The sequence below is a fragment of the Engystomops pustulosus genome, chromosome 6, assembly GCF_040894005.1.
Source record: "Engystomops pustulosus chromosome 6, aEngPut4.maternal, whole genome shotgun sequence".
NCBI classification, from domain to species: Eukaryota; Metazoa; Chordata; class Amphibia; order Anura; family Leptodactylidae; genus Engystomops; species Engystomops pustulosus.
In genome coordinates this window covers 166,070,909-166,086,634 of record NC_092416.1, presented here as the reverse complement: position 1 = coordinate 166,086,634, position 15,726 = coordinate 166,070,909, and positions in this window count along the sequence as shown.

Sequence of the window (15,726 nt, the reverse complement as noted above, 5' to 3'; positions counted from 1 at the left end):
CTTCACATATTTATTTAAACTTTCGTTACTTTTGACATCAAAATTATCCCCTTTCTGAAAATTCTCCCTCTCCTCCAGAATGCTCAACAGGAAAGAGACAAGATATTGTACATCTAATAACAAAAACATCCATCTTCTTCTACCTCCCGGGAAATCAATGTCTGAAAATTGACTTTTTCTTAAAAGATATATTGGATTTTATGATGGATACAGAATCTTTTTTAAATCACAGTGACCACAATTGTATCATTTCCTGACAGTGATGAAATGAACATTGATAACATTGTAAAAAAAATGTTCCCTGTACTTTAAAAGGTTTTCCTGGGAATAAATTAATACAGATGAATGCTAGAATAACTAATGTTTTATAGGTGTGATCCAGATAGGACCCTTGGACAGGTGTGAGGCATAAAAAACCATTGTATAGGTGTCATCTAGGCAGGGCCCTTGGACAGGTGTGATCCAGGCAGAACCCTTGGATATGTGTAATCCAGGCAGGACTCCAGGCAGGACCCTTGGACAGATGTGTTACAGGTAGGACCCTTGGACAGGTGTGTTACAGGTAGGACCCTTGGACAGATGTGTTACAGGTAGGACCCTTGGACAGGTGTGTTACAGGTAGGACCCTTGGACAGAACCCTTGGACAGGTGTGATCAAAGTAGGACCCTTAGACAGGTAGGACCCTTGGACTGGTATGTTACAAGTAGGACCCTTGGACAGGTGTGTTACAGGTAGGACCCTTGGACAGAACCCTTGGACAGGTGTGATCAAAGTAGGACCCTTAGACAGGTAGGACCCTTGGACTGGTATGTTACAAGTAGGACCCTTGGACAGGTGTGTTACAGGTAGCACACTTGGACAGGTGTGTTACAGGTAGGACGCTTGGACAGGTGTGTTACAGGTAGGATCCTTGGACAGGTGTTTTACAGGTAGGACGCTTGGACAGGTGTGTTACAGGTAGGACGCTTGGACACGTGTGTTACAGGTAGGACACTTGGACAGGTGTGTTACAGGTAGGACGCTTGGACAGGTGTGTTACAGGTAGGATCCTTGGACAGGTGTTTTACAGGTAGGACGCTTGGACAGGTGTGTTACAGGTAGGACACTTGGACAGGTGTGTTACAGGTAGGACACTTGGACAGGTGTGTTACAGGTAGGACGCTTGGACAGGTGTGTTACAGGTAGGATCCTTGGACAGGTGTGTTACAGGTAGGACACTTGGACAGGTGTGTTACAGGTAGGACGCTTGGACAGGTGTGTTACAGGTTGGATCCTTGGACAGGTGTGTTACAGGTAGGATGCTTGTACAGGTGTGTTACAGGTAGGACGCTTGGACAGGTGTGTTACAGGTAGGACGCTTGGACAGGTGTGTTACAGGTTGGATCCTTGGACAGGTGTGTTACAGGTAGGACGCTTGGACAGGTGTGTTACAGGTAGGATCCTTGGACAGGTGTGTTAGAGGTAGGATGCTTGGACAGGTGTGCTACAGGTAGGATCCTTGGACAGGTGTGACCCAGGTATAGCCATTGGACAAGAAGTTGTTTCTAGAGAATAAGGTTGATGCCACAGGTCCTGTTTTTGGGCCGTTTAAAGCATGCGTTTGCATCAGATAAAAAGCTCCAGACGCAGAAATAAACAGCAAAATATTTCTTACCTGCACATGCATTTTAAAAATGTTTATCTCAATAGATAAACTGGTTAAAAGGAGCCAAAAGCGTGGTAAACATTAAAAAACTGATGCGTTTTAAACTGACTGAAAACGAATGCTTTAAAACGGCCCAAAAGCTGGACGTGTGCTGCTCACCCGCTACATTCACATGTGGCACCGGGGAGAGGAGGAGGGGTTGAGTGCCGCTCACCCCTGCCCCTCTCCGCAACGATGTATGGCGCGCGGTGCCTTATTACGGGGAAAGATAGGACATGTGTGATGCACTGTACTGCTTCCATACGGCGCCGTGAGCCCATTGCCGTCTATGGGCAAAGTATATACGGCATATAAAAACGTCCCGCATACTGCCGTGTGAATGTGGCCTAAGAGCCGCTGTTTTCTTATCTAAAAAGAAAGAAAAGTGAAATGGAATTGATAAAGTATTGAAAAAATGACTGATTCTCTGATGTGTGTCCAACTCCTGGATTCTGAGCTTTTCTCAGAGCTCCGATACAAGTGCGTCCACTATCACCTCTCCATTGATAGCAGTCACTTTAGGACTGTTGGTGTCATCTCCAAGTTTTCTAACGCGTTTTTAAACTCATGCGTTAAGCGCAAAGTGTGACCGCACCCTAAGCCTTTTGTAAACCTTCTCTAATAAATAGACTTCTTACATTTTTTGCCAGAAGAATCCCTGCTGTTATGTTAAATGCGCGTTACTGTGCCGTTCTGTAGGGGGCCCAACATTTACCACCCTGAAGGCACATTAATGCGCTGCATTTTGTTTGCGTTAACGTGTGCGTTTTCAAAGTTATCACAACAGCTCCGAAGAGTAGATTTGCCTAATTCCATTACTGTCAACATTGCGTTTATAATACGCATGTGTTAACATAATGTTAACACATGTGTTAATGACATGCTGACAAATACATGTGTCTACACAATTTTAACACATGTGTTATGTTGTAAACACAATGTTGACAGCAATGTAATTAGGCAAATCCCCTGTTCAAAGATCATGGTAAGGGAAAACCTTCTTTAAAGCTAACAATCTGTGGGGAAGGGTAACAAGTGAAGTGATTGAGGACGTCATTATGGTAAAACAACTTAGCTACCTTTGCATCATATATTTCCAGTTTTATGATAAACCAGACACTTAAAGGACACCTGTCATCAGGTCTGTGTCACTTGTCCTGTCACCTCTACCTGTTGGAGCAGCTCACAAGGATCCCATCCCAGCCTTTATCTAGTTATTTCATACATTAATCATTATAAAATCATCTATTCTTTATTATGTAAATGAGGCTGGTCACATGGTCAGAGGCAGTGATGTCACCCCTGTTCCCCCTCCCCTCTCCTCCCCCTGCTCATGTCTGTGTGTAATGTATGTAAAGCATTGCTGGTTTGTGTGCTGCATCTGCTGACATGCTGCATCCTCCTAATACACAGAGACACAGACATCAGCTACACAAGTACCTGACATGTTCTGCTGTAACATGGCTGCCTGGAGCTGCTGTATCTCTCCTATACACACACACACACATGCACACACAGGCTGCAGGGGGCGTGGCCACCAGCACCAGGAAGCAAATCATTATACAGCCTCACATCATTATACAGGCTGTCAGTCAAGCACTGGGGGTGTGGCTGTGCCTCCCACTCATGAATAGAGTGGACAGCTTAAATATGCTAATGCTTCATTGGACATTTCACAGGTCATTTGCATACAGCTTTAGGACCTCATTGCTTAGGTTTACAGGCATGTAGAGAGACAATGAAGGGATAGAGGCAATGCTCTCTAATGGCAGTTTATGAAAATATATTTAGTTTAGGGGGGTTATTTTGCATGACGGGTTCTCTTTAAAGGAAATCTACCATCATGAAAAACACTTACTCAAAGATCCAGGCACTGTGACTGTGGTAATATTCTTATATTTGTTATCCATGGCCTCCTTCCTTCTACTATCAACTTTTAAAATTCATACTTATGAGCCAAAAAGGCTCTAGCTTCTCAGACTGTTACACTGTGCAGCAGCATTTCACCCTCCCTCTGTGCGAGACTGCAGCAGGCAGATGGAGACGGATGTGCTGATGGAGCAAGGGAGCAGTGCTCCTGCACAGTGTAACAGCCAGTAAAGGTACAGCACAAAGGAGCTCTGGTAACACCCTCAGAACCCCTCTGGCTCATATTATATAAAAATATAAGAAGATTACCACAGTCCCGGTGTCTGAGTCTCAAATATTGGGGCAGATTTACTTACCTGGTCCATTCGCGATCCAGCAGCGCGTTCTCTGTGGTGGATTCGGGTCTTCCGGCGATTCACTAAGGTAGTTCCTCCGACGTCCACCAGGTGGCGCTGCTGCGCTGAAGTTCTGCCGAGGCCCGCCAAAATGCACTCAAGTTCACTGGCCTATTCCTAGTGACGGTAAGTGCAAGTCTTGCAACACTTTTTTTTAAAAAAAATGCAGCGTTTTTTCCGAATCCGTTGGGTTTTCATTCGGCCACGCCCCCCCCCCCGTTTCCATCGCGTGCATGCCAGCGCCGATGCGCCACAATCCGATCGCGTGCGCCAAAATCCCGGGGCAATACAGGGAAAATCGGCGCAAATCGGAAATATTCGGGTAACACGTCGGGAAAACGTGAACCAGACCCTTAGTAAATGACCCCCATTGTGTCCCTGGTTTATCATGATGGATTTTGAGTAGAGATGAGCGAACATGCTCGTCCGAGCTTGATGCTCGGTCGAGCATTAGGGTACTCGAAACTGCTCGTTACTCGGACGAATACTTCGCCCGCTCGAGAAAATGGCAGCTCCCGCCGTTTTGCTTTTTGGCGGCCAGAAACAGAGCCAATCACAAGCCAGGAGACTCTGCACTCCACCCAGCATGACGTGGTACCCTTACACGTCGATAGCAGTGGTTGGCTGGCCAGATCAGGTGACCCTGGGATAGACTAGCCGCTGGCCGCGCTGCTCGGATCATTCTGTCTCTGGATGCCGCTAGGGAGAGAGCTGCTGCTGGTCAGGGAAAGCGTTAGGGTGTTCTATTAGCTTACTGTTAGGCAGGAGTGATTCTCAAAGAACCCAACAGCCCTTCTTAGGGCTACAATAACGTTCTACTTTTTTTATTTTAATTTGCATCTTTTACCATTTTGTGAGGAATTAGCAGGGGGACTTGCTACCGTTGTGTTTAGCTCTTAGTGGCACACATATCCATAGCAAAGACCGAAGTGGGAAAATTCAGTAGGGGTTGGATTTCTATTAGGCAATAACTCAGTGTCATCTCATCTGGCATAGTAGTGTGCTTCCTTTGATACTTGGCTAGAAAATAGCCATAGGAGAATACAAACAGCTTCTTGAAGCCTACAGTAGCGTTCTATATATTTGATTTCTGGTTGATCTGCTGGTGGCTGTAGTTTCTGCAGTGCATGTACTTGCCAATTCTGAGCAATTTGTAGTGAGACTTGCGACCGCTGTGTTCTGCGCTTAGTGGCGCACATATCCATAGCAAAGACCGAAGTGGGAAAATTCAGTAGGGGTTGGATTTCTATTAGGCAATAACTCAGTGTCATCTCATCTGGCATAGTAGTGTGCTTCCTTTGATACTTGGCTAGAAAATAGCCATAGGAGAATACAAACAGCTTCTTGAAGCCTACAGTAGCGTTCTATATATTTGATTTCTGGTTGATCTGCTGGTGGCTGTAGTTTCTGCAGTGCATGTACTTGCCAATTCTGAGCAATTTGTAGTGAGACTTGCGACCGCTGTGTTCTGCGCTTAGTGGCGCACATATCCATAGCAAAGGCCGAAGTGGCAAAATTCAGTAGGGGTTGGATTTCTATTAGGCAATAACTCAGTGTCATCTCATCTGGCATAGTAGTGTGCTTCCTTTGATACTTGGCTAGAAAATAGCCATAGGAGAATACAAACAGCTTCTTGAAGCCTACAGTAGCGTTCTATATATTTGATTTCTGGTTGATCTGCTGGTGGCTGTAGTTTCTGCAGTGCATGTACTTGCCAATTCTGAGCAATTTGTAGTGAGACTTGCGACCGCTGTGTTCTGCGCTTAGTGGCGCACATATCCATAGCAAAGGCCGAAGTGGCAAAATTCAGTAGGGGTTGGATTTCTATTAGGCAATAACTCAGTGTCATCTCATCTGGCATAGTAGTGTGCTTCCTTTGATACTTGGCTAGAAAATAGCCATAGGAGAATACAAACAGCTTCTTGAAGCCTACAGTAGCGTTCTATATATTTGATTTCTGGTTGATCTGCTGGTGGCTGTAGTTTCTGCAGTGCATGTACTTGCCAATTCTGAGCAATTTGTAGTGAGACTTGCGACCGCTGTGTTCTGCGCTTAGTGGCGCACATATCCATAGCAAAGGCCGAAGTGGGAAAATTCAGTAGGGGTTGGATTTCTATTAGGCAATAACTCAGTGTCATCTCATCTGGCATAGTAGTGTGCTTCCTTTGATACTTGGCTAGAAAATAGCCATAGGAGAATACAAACAGCTTCTTGAAGCCTACAGTAGCGTTCTATATATTTGATTTCTGGTTGATCTGCTGGTGGCTGTAGTTTCTGCAGTGCATGTACTTGCCAATTCTGAGCAATTTGTAGTGAGACTTGCGACCGCTGTGTTCTGCGCTTAGTGGCGCACATATCCATAGCAAAGGCCGAAGTGGCAAAATTCAGTAGGGGTTGGATTTCTATTAGGCAATAACTCAGTGTCATCTCATCTGGCATAGTAGTGTGCTTCCTTTGATACTTGGCTAGAAAATAGCCATAGGAGAATACAAACAGCTTCTTGAAGCCTACAGTAGCGTTCTATATATTTGATTTCTGGTTGATCTGCTGGTGGCTGTAGTTTCTGCAGTGCATGTACTTGCCAATTCTGAGCAATTTGTAGTGAGACTTGCGACCGCTGTGTTCTGCGCTTAGTGGCGCACATATCCATAGCAAAGGCCGAAGTGGGAAAATTCAGTAGGGGTTGGATTTCTATTAGGCAATAACTCAGTGTCATCTCATCTGGCATAGTAGTGTGCTTCCTTTGATACTTGGCTAGAAAATAGCCATAGGAGAATACAAACAGCTTCTTGAAGCCTACAGTAGCGTTCTATATATTTGATTTCTGGTTGATCTGCTGGTGGCTGTAGTTTCTGCAGTGCATGTACTTGCCAATTCTGAGCAATTTGTAGTGAGACTTGCGACCGCTGTGTTCTGCGCTTAGTGGCGCACATATCCATAGCAAAGGCCGAAGTGGCAAAATTCAGTAGGGGTTGGATTTCTATTAGGCACTAACTCAGTGTCATCTCATCTGGCATAGTAGTGTGCTTCCTTTGATACTTGGCTAGAAAATAGCCATAGCAATAGGATAGGATTGTTTGGTTTTAAAAACTCAAAAAAAAACAAAAAACACAAAAAAAAAAAAAAAACACAAAAAAAAAAAAAAAGAAGTAAAAAAAAAAAAAAAGTTATAACTCTCATTTTAAAAATGTTTAACCCGAGGGCTAGGGGTAGAGGACGAGGGCGGGGACGTGGGCGTCCAACTACTGCAGGGGTCAGAGGCCGTGGTCCTGGGCGGGGTGAGACACCACCTGCTGATGAGGGAGCAGGGGAACGCCGCAGAGCTACACTCCCTAGGTTCATGTCTGAAGTTACTGGGACTCGTGGTAGAGCACTGTTGAGGCCAGAACAGTGCGAACAGGTGATGTCGTGGATTGCTGACAATGCTTCGAGCAATTTGTCCACCACCAGTCAGTCTTCCACGCAGTCCACCCATGTCACCGAAATCCCCACTCCTCCAGCTCCTGCACCTCAGCCTCCTCCCCCCCAGTCTGCCCCCTCCCAGGAAAATTTGGCATTTGAACCGGCATACTCTGAGGAACTGTTTTCTGGACCCTTCCCACAGTCACAAACCACTTGTCCGGTTGCTGCTGAGCAATTTTCCGATGCCCAGGTTTTCCACCAGTCACAGTCTGTGGGTGATGATGACCTTCTTGACGTAGTGGAAGTGTGTAAAGAGGTGTCCGACGATGAGGAGACACGGTTGTCAGACAGTGGGGAAGTTGTTGTCAGGGCAGGAAGTCCGAGGGGGGAGCAGACTGAGGGATCGGAGGATGATGAGGTGACAGACCCAAGCTGGGTTGAGAGGCCGGGTGAACACAGTGCTTCTGAGACGGAGGAGAGTCCTCGACCTGAACAGGTTGGAAGAGGCAGTGGTGGGGCCAGACGGAGAGGCAGGGCCAGAGCTGGTGCATCAGCGCCACTGTCAACTAGTGAAGCTCCCGTGGTGAGGGCTCTTGCGGCGAGGGCTAGATCTTCAGAAGTGTGGAGGTTCTTTAAGGAAACACCGGATGACCGACGGACTGTGGTGTGCAACATTTGCCAAACCAGGCTCAGCAGGGGTTCCACCACTACTAGCTTAACTACCACCAGTATGCGCAGGCATATGAATGCTAAGCACCCCACTCAGTGGCAACAAGCCCGTTCACCTCCGGCCGTGCACACCACTGCTCCTTCCCCTGTGTCAGCTGCTAGTCAGCCCCCTGCCCAGGACCCTGGCACAAAAACCCCATCGTCGCCTCCACGATCCTCCACAGCATCCACCAGCGTTCAGCTCTCCATACCCCAGACGCTGGAGCGGAAACGCAAATATAGTGCAACCCACCCGCACGCCCAAGCCCTTAATGTGCACATCTCCAGATTGCTTAGCCTGGAGATGCTGCCCTATAGGCTAGTAGAGACCGAGGCCTTTCGCAACCTCATGGCGGCGGCCGCCCCTCGGTATTCGGTCCCCAGCCGCCACTACTTTTCCCGATGTGCCGTCCCAGCCCTGCACCAGCACGTGTCAGACAACATCATCCGTGCCCTGACCAACGCCGTTTCTGACAAGGTCCACCTGACCACGGACACGTGGACGAGTGCTGCCGGGCAGGGCCACTATATATCGCTGACGGCACATTGGGTTAACTTGGTGGAGGCTGGGACCGAGTCTGACCCTGGGGCTGCTCATATACTGCCGACGCCGAGGATTGCGGGGCCTACCTCGGTCCAGGTGTTTCAGGCCTACTATGCCTCCTCCTCCTCCCACCCCTCCTCCACCTCCTCCTCCGAACTACCATCCGTGGGCACGGCGCCATCAGTCGGTAGCTCTAGGCACAGCAGCAGTGCCGTCGCTAAGCGACAGCAGGCGGTGCTCAAACTGCTGAGCCTAGGCGACAAAAGGCACACCGCCCAAGAGCTATTACAGGGTATCACGGCGCAGACTGATCTGTGGCTGGCACCGCTGAACCTCAAGCCGGGAATGGTTGTGTGTGACAACGGCCGTAACCTGGTGGCGGCTCTGCAACTCGGCAGACTGACACATGTGCCATGCCTGGCCCATGTGTTAAATCTGATAGTTCAGCGTTTCCTCAAGACATACCCCAATCTGTCTGATTTGCTCACGAAGGTGCGCCGCATCTGTGCGCATTTCAGGAAGTCCAGCCCAGATGCTGCCACTCTCAGGGCAGCGCAGCGCCGCCTCCAACTGCCCGCTCACCGACTGTTGTGCGACGTGCCCACGAGGTGGAATTCAACACTGACCATGTTATCCAGAGTTTACCAGCAGCGCAGAGCGATTGTAGACTGCCAGATGTCAACTTCCACCAGAACTGGTAGTCAGGTCAGTCAGCTTCCTCAAGTCTACAATGAGGAGTGGACGTGGATGTCTGATATCTGTCAGGTGCTGAGTAACTTTGAGGAGTCAACACAGATGGTCAGTGGCGATGCCGCCATCATCAGCCTCACCATCCCGCTGCTTGGCCTGTTGAAAAACTCTCTGGTCAGCATGAAGTCGGAAGCTTTGCGCTCGTCACAAGAGACAGGGGAAGAATATTCCCTTGTTGATAGCCAAAGCACCCTCAGGTCTGTTTCTCAGCGCATATCGGAGGAGGTGGAGGTGGAGGAGGATGAGGAGGAAGAGGAGGAGAATGTTGGCGAGACACAAGAGGGGACCATTGTTGAGTCCTTCACTGTTCAGCGTGTATGGGCAGAAGAAGAGGAGTTGGAGGAGTTGGAGGAGGAGGAAATGGACAGTCAGGCCAGTGAGGGGAGTGGATTCTTACGCGTTGGTACTCTGGCGCATATGGCAGATTTCATGCTAGGCTGCCTATCCCGTGACCCTCGCGTTCAAAGAATTTATTCCAGCACCGATTACTGGGTGTTCACTCTCCTGGACCCACGGTACAAGCAAAATCTTTCCACTCTCATCCCTGCAGAGGAAAGGAGTGTGAGAATGCATGAATACCAGCAGGCCCTGGTGCACAAGCTGAAACAGTATTTCCCTTCTGACAGCGCTAGCGGCAGAGTGCGTAGTTCTGCGGGACAAGTAGCGAGGGAGAGTAGGCGAGCAGGCAGCTTGTCCAGCACTGGCAAAGGTACGCTTTACAAGGCTTTTGCCAGCTTTATGTCACCCCAGCAAGACACTGTCACCTGTCCCCAGTCTCGGCAGAGTAGGGCTGATCTTTACAGAAAGATGGTGAGGGAGTACGTAGCTGACCATACCATCGTCCTAAATGATCACACAGCTCCCTACAACTACTGGGTTTCAAAGCTGGACATGTGGCACGAACTGGCGCTGTACGCCTTGGAGGTTCTTGCCTGCCCTGCCGCTAGCGTCTTGTCCGAGCGGGTTTTCAGTGCAGCTGGTGGCATCATCACCGATAAGCGTACACGCCTGTCGACTGACAGCGCTGACAGGCTGACGCTTATTAAAATGAATAAAGGCTGGATTTCTCAGAATTTCCAATCTCCACCAGGTGAAGGAAGCTCAACCTGAATAATTGATCCACTCCTCCTCCTCCTCCTCATTTTCCTCCTTCTCCTCCTCTTTGTACAGTAAAGCAGAGGAAAATGGCTATTTTTTGACAGGGCCCACTGGCTCTTGCTATAGTACTTCATGCATTTAATTTTTCTGGAGGGCCACCTACCCGGTCCTCTGTTTGAAACAATTTTTGTGAGTGCCACATACAGGCACTCAATCTATTCCATTTTTCTGGAGGGCCACCTACCCGGTCCTCTGTTTTAAAAAATTTTTGGGACTGCCACATACAGGCACTCAATCTATTCCATTTTACTGGAGGGCCACCTACCTGCTCCTCTGGTTTGAAACATTTTTGGGACTGCCACATACAGGCACTCAATCTATTCCATTTTACTGCAGGGCCACCTACCTGCTCCTCTGGTTTGAACAATTTTTGGGACTGCCACATACAGGCACTCAATCTATTCCATTTTACTGGAGGGCCACCTACCTGCTCCTCTGGTTTGAAACATTTTTGGGACTGCCACATACAGGCACTCAATCTATTCCATTTTACTGCAGGGCCACCTACCTGCTCCTCTGGTTTGAACAATTTTTGGGACTGCCACATACAGGCACTCAATCTATTCCATTTTACTGGAGGGCCACCTACCTGCTCCTCTGGTTTGAAACATTTTTGGGACTGCCACATACAGGCACTCAATCTATTCCATTTTACTGCAGGGCCACCTACCTGCTCCTCTGGTTTGAACAATTTTTGGGACTGCCACATACAGGCACTCAATCTATTCCATTTTACTGGAGGGCCACCTACCTGCTCCTCTGGTTTGAAGAATTTTTGGGACTGCCACATACAGGCACTCAATCTATTCCATTTTACTGGAGGGCCACCTACCTGCTCCTCTGGTTTGAAACATTTTTGGGACTGCCACATACAGGCACTCAATCTATCCCATTTTACTGGAGGGCCACCTACCTGCTCCTCTGGTTTGAAAAATGTTTGGGACTGCCACATACAGGCACTATCCAAATTAAATTGTCTCCATAGCAGCCTCCACACGTTGTCTCCATTGCTACCTCCAAAAGTCGTCCATATAGCTGCCTCCATACATCGTCCCTTTATCAAACGAGGTGTGTCAGGCAGAAATTTGGGTTGTTTTCATGGATTCCACATCAAAGTTGTTAACTTTGTCGCCACCCTGCTGTGTTATCCACAAAATATACTGGCAAACTTTTACCATTTAGGGATATTATTTCAGCGCTTCTTGCGCATCTGTTTACATTCCCCTCACCCGGCATATCCTAAACTTATAAGAACGCTACTACACTTGATCTTATACAAAAGGTTCTTAGAAGTGCTGTTTGGGGAGTAGCCTAGAGACAGGGGCTTGGATTGGCGAAAGCTCGCCTGGCAGCGGAACGCCAGCTCCATGCGCATCATGCGCTTCTTGCGCATCTGTTTACATTCCCCTCACCCGCCATATCCCAAACTTATAAGAACGCTACTACACTTAACTTGGTGCAGGCTGGGACCGAGTCTGACCCTGGGGCTGGTCATATACTGCCGACGCAGAGAATTGCGGGGCCTACCTCGGTCCAGGTCTCAAAGGCCTACTATACCTCCTCCCACCCCTCCTCCACCTCCTCCTCCTCCGAATTACCATCCGTGGGCATGGCGCCATCAGTCGGTAGCTCTAGGCACAGCAGCAGTGCCGTCGCTAAGCGACAGCAGGCGGTGCTGAAACTGCTGAGCCTAGGCGATAAAAGGCACACCGCCCAAGAGCTATTACAGGGCATTCCACATCAAAGTTGTTAACTTTGTCGCCACCCTGCTGTGTAATCCACAAAATATACTTGCAAACTTTTACCATTTAGGGATATTATTTCAGCGCTTCTTGCGCATCTGTTTACATTCCCCTCACCCGCCATATCCTAAACTTATAAGAACGCTACTACACTTGATCTTATACAAAAGGTTCTTAGAAGTGCTGTTTGGGGAGTAGCCTATAGACAGGGGCTTGGATTGGCGAAAGCTCGCCTGGCAGCGGAGCGCCAGCTCCATGCCAAGATCCAACTAACATAGTTTTAACTGCAGCACCTTTAATCTACTACTAGTTCACTGCCTCCATACATGGTCCCCTTATCAAACGAGCTGTGTCAGGCAGAATTTTGGGTTGTTTTCATGGCTTCCATGTTAACTTTGTCGCCACCCTGCTGTGTAATCCACAAAATATACTGGCAAACTTTTATCATGTACCGATATTATTTGAGCGCTTCTTGCTCACCTCCTTTGGTTCCTCTCTGCCACCCATTGGTTTGAAGCCTGAGTCCATTTAGGGTATGTCGCCATGCCACTCTCTAGCCTGCTGCCGCTGCCTCTGCATGCCGTCCCCTATAGTGTCAGGGTCAATTATTGGATGTTTTAGATGCTATCTAGTCTCCTTCGGTCACTCTGTCATGGCCATGCTGTTGCCCATAATTTTGGCATAATGGTGCGATTAAGCAGCCTCAGAGGCATCCATGCATGCTGCCCCTGCTGTTTCCTGTCCATTTCCGTGGTGTTTCCATCCTTTTCTGAGGTTCCCAGGTGTTTGGCCAAGCTTCCCTGTGCAGAGCCTTGGTCCCCTTGAAAAATGCTCGAGTCTCCCATTGACTTCAATGGGGTTCGTTATTCGAGACGAGCACTCCAGCATCGGGAAAAGTTCGTCTCGAATAACGAGTACCCGAGCATTTTAGTGTTCGCTCATCTCTAATTTTGAGCCTTTGCTCTGGTAAGCCGGACCCTGAAGATACCTAATTCGGTACCTAAAAGGGAGGATGTCATCACCCAGTAGAAGTGGACTGTGTAGCAAAGGTTTTTCATTTTTAATACACACGACGTCCTTCCCTATAATCTGCGGTGTTAACGGCTTTGTGCTATCTGTGATCTTGTCAGACCTCCAGCTCCGGCTGCAGACTCTCGATAAGAACAGTAATATTCTCTAGACATCCCATCATGCAGTGCGACATCTCAAACCTCGCAGTATTAATGATAGGGTTAAGTAACTATCCTAATTATATTTACTGCTCCTGTACGGTAGAAGTAGGTCATGTGCTGATTAACTCTGTCCTTGCTGAGACATATCCGAGGAATGTTACGGCGGTTTTGCACGTGTCTCGCAGTCTTGTTACTGATAAATCGTGAGGATTGCACGAGAAGTATAACCGCGTCTGCTTTAAAGGAAAGATTTCACTGAATTGTATTTTTAGGGAAACTTTTTTTAACCTCATAATCTAAGTGACATTTAGAGTGAAGTAACCGATAAAAAAAACAAGAAGTGTCCCCACACCACACAAGACATGGTGCAATTTCCATTTAAAGGGAAGTCATGACTTTAAAAAATATAATCTGATCTGCAGGCAGCATGTTATAGAGCAGGAGGAGCTGAGCACATTGTACATAGTGTCCTATCTGCAGGCAGCATGTTATAGAGCAGGAGGAGCTGAGCAGATTGTACATAGTGTCCTATCTGCAGGCAGCATGTTATAGAGCAGGAGGAGCTGAGCAGATTGTACATAGTGTAATATCTGCAGGCAGCATGTTATAGAGCAGGAGGAGCTGAGCAGATTGTACATAGTGTCCTATCTGCAGGCAGCATTTTATAGAGCAGGAGGAGCTGAGCAGATTGTACATAGTGTCCTATCTGCAGGTAGCATGTTATAGAGCAGGAGGAGCTGAGCAGATTGTACATAGTGTCCTATCTGCAGGTAGCATGTTATAGAGCAGGAGGAGCTGAGCAGATTGTATATAGTGTCCTATCTGCAGGCAGCATGTTATAGAGCAGGAGGAGCAGAGCAGATTGTACATAGTGTCCTATCTGCAGGCAGCATGTTATAGAGCAGGAGGAGCTGAGCAGATTGTACATAGTGTCCTATCTGCAGGCAGCATTTTATAGAGCAGGAGGAGCTGAGCAGATTGTACATAGTGTCCTATCTGCAGGTAGCATGTTATAGAGCAGGAGGAGCTGAGCAGATTGTACATAGTGTCCTATCTGCAGGCAGCATGTTATAGAGCAGGAGGAGCTGAGCAGATTGTACATAGTGTAATATCTGCAGGCAGCATGTTATAGAGCAGGAGGAGCTGAGCAGATTGTACATAGTGTCCTATCTGCAGGCAGCATTTTATAGAGCAGGAGGAGCTGAGCAGATTGTACATAGTGTCCTATCTGCAGGTAGCATGTTATAGAGCAGGAGGAGCTGAGCAGATTGTACATAGTGTCCTATCTGCAGGTAGCATGTTATAGAGCAGGAGGAGCTGAGCAGATTGTACATAGTGTCCTATCTGCAGGCAGCATGTTATAGAGCAGGAGGAGCAGAGCAGATTGTACATAGTGTCCTATCTGCAGGCAGCATGTTATAGAGCAGGAGGCACTGAGCAGATTGTACATAGTGTCCTTTCTGCAGGCAGCATGTTATAGAGTAGGAGGAGCTGAGCATCTTGTACATAGTGTCCTATCTGCAGGCAGCATGTTATAGAGCAGGAGGAGCTAAGTAGATTTTACATAGTTTCCTATCTGCAAGCAGCTTGTTATAGAGTAGAAGGAGCAGAGCAGATTGTATATAGGGTCCTATCTGCAGAATATTATAGAGCAGGAAGAGATGAGGTCTCGTAAGGTTTGTCAAAACAGCCAAGAGAAGCAGCTACTTTAGGTATAGGCCAACCTGAGGAGGAAAGCAAAGAAACTGCTGGATATAGGTAATTAATATAACAGGAAAAGTTGTTCTACATCCAAGAGCTATTGATTTGTCAAAAAAAAAATATTGTTGTGCATAAAACATTACGGCTTCAGAACAGGAATGATAGGACAACGATTAGTTACATTTATAAATATTGAATGTAATTACTGTTCTTATACCGTCCATTGTATTTTGTTTGGATCACACATTAGCGTTAGGCTGCATTCCCACGTGGCGTTTACATTGCACTTTGAAAAGGCTGTTTGATAACATAATGCATAATAGGATGGGGGACATGAGCTGCCTCCATCTACGATAGTGTGCACGAGGCCTAAACCATGAGGCAATTGTTTCTGCCCATCTGATAAAAGAATATGGTACAGGGGAAGAAGCTGGGGTCATGATATATAGGTTAATATAAGATCGGGAGCAGGACTTCTAAGTAAAAAGTCGAGAAAATCCTGATAGGACTCTTAGGTGTAACAATGAGAGTCCTGATTACTCTGCCCACAAACAATGCTTGACAGCTCTCCTCTTCTTTAAAATGTTCTTCTATCCCAGT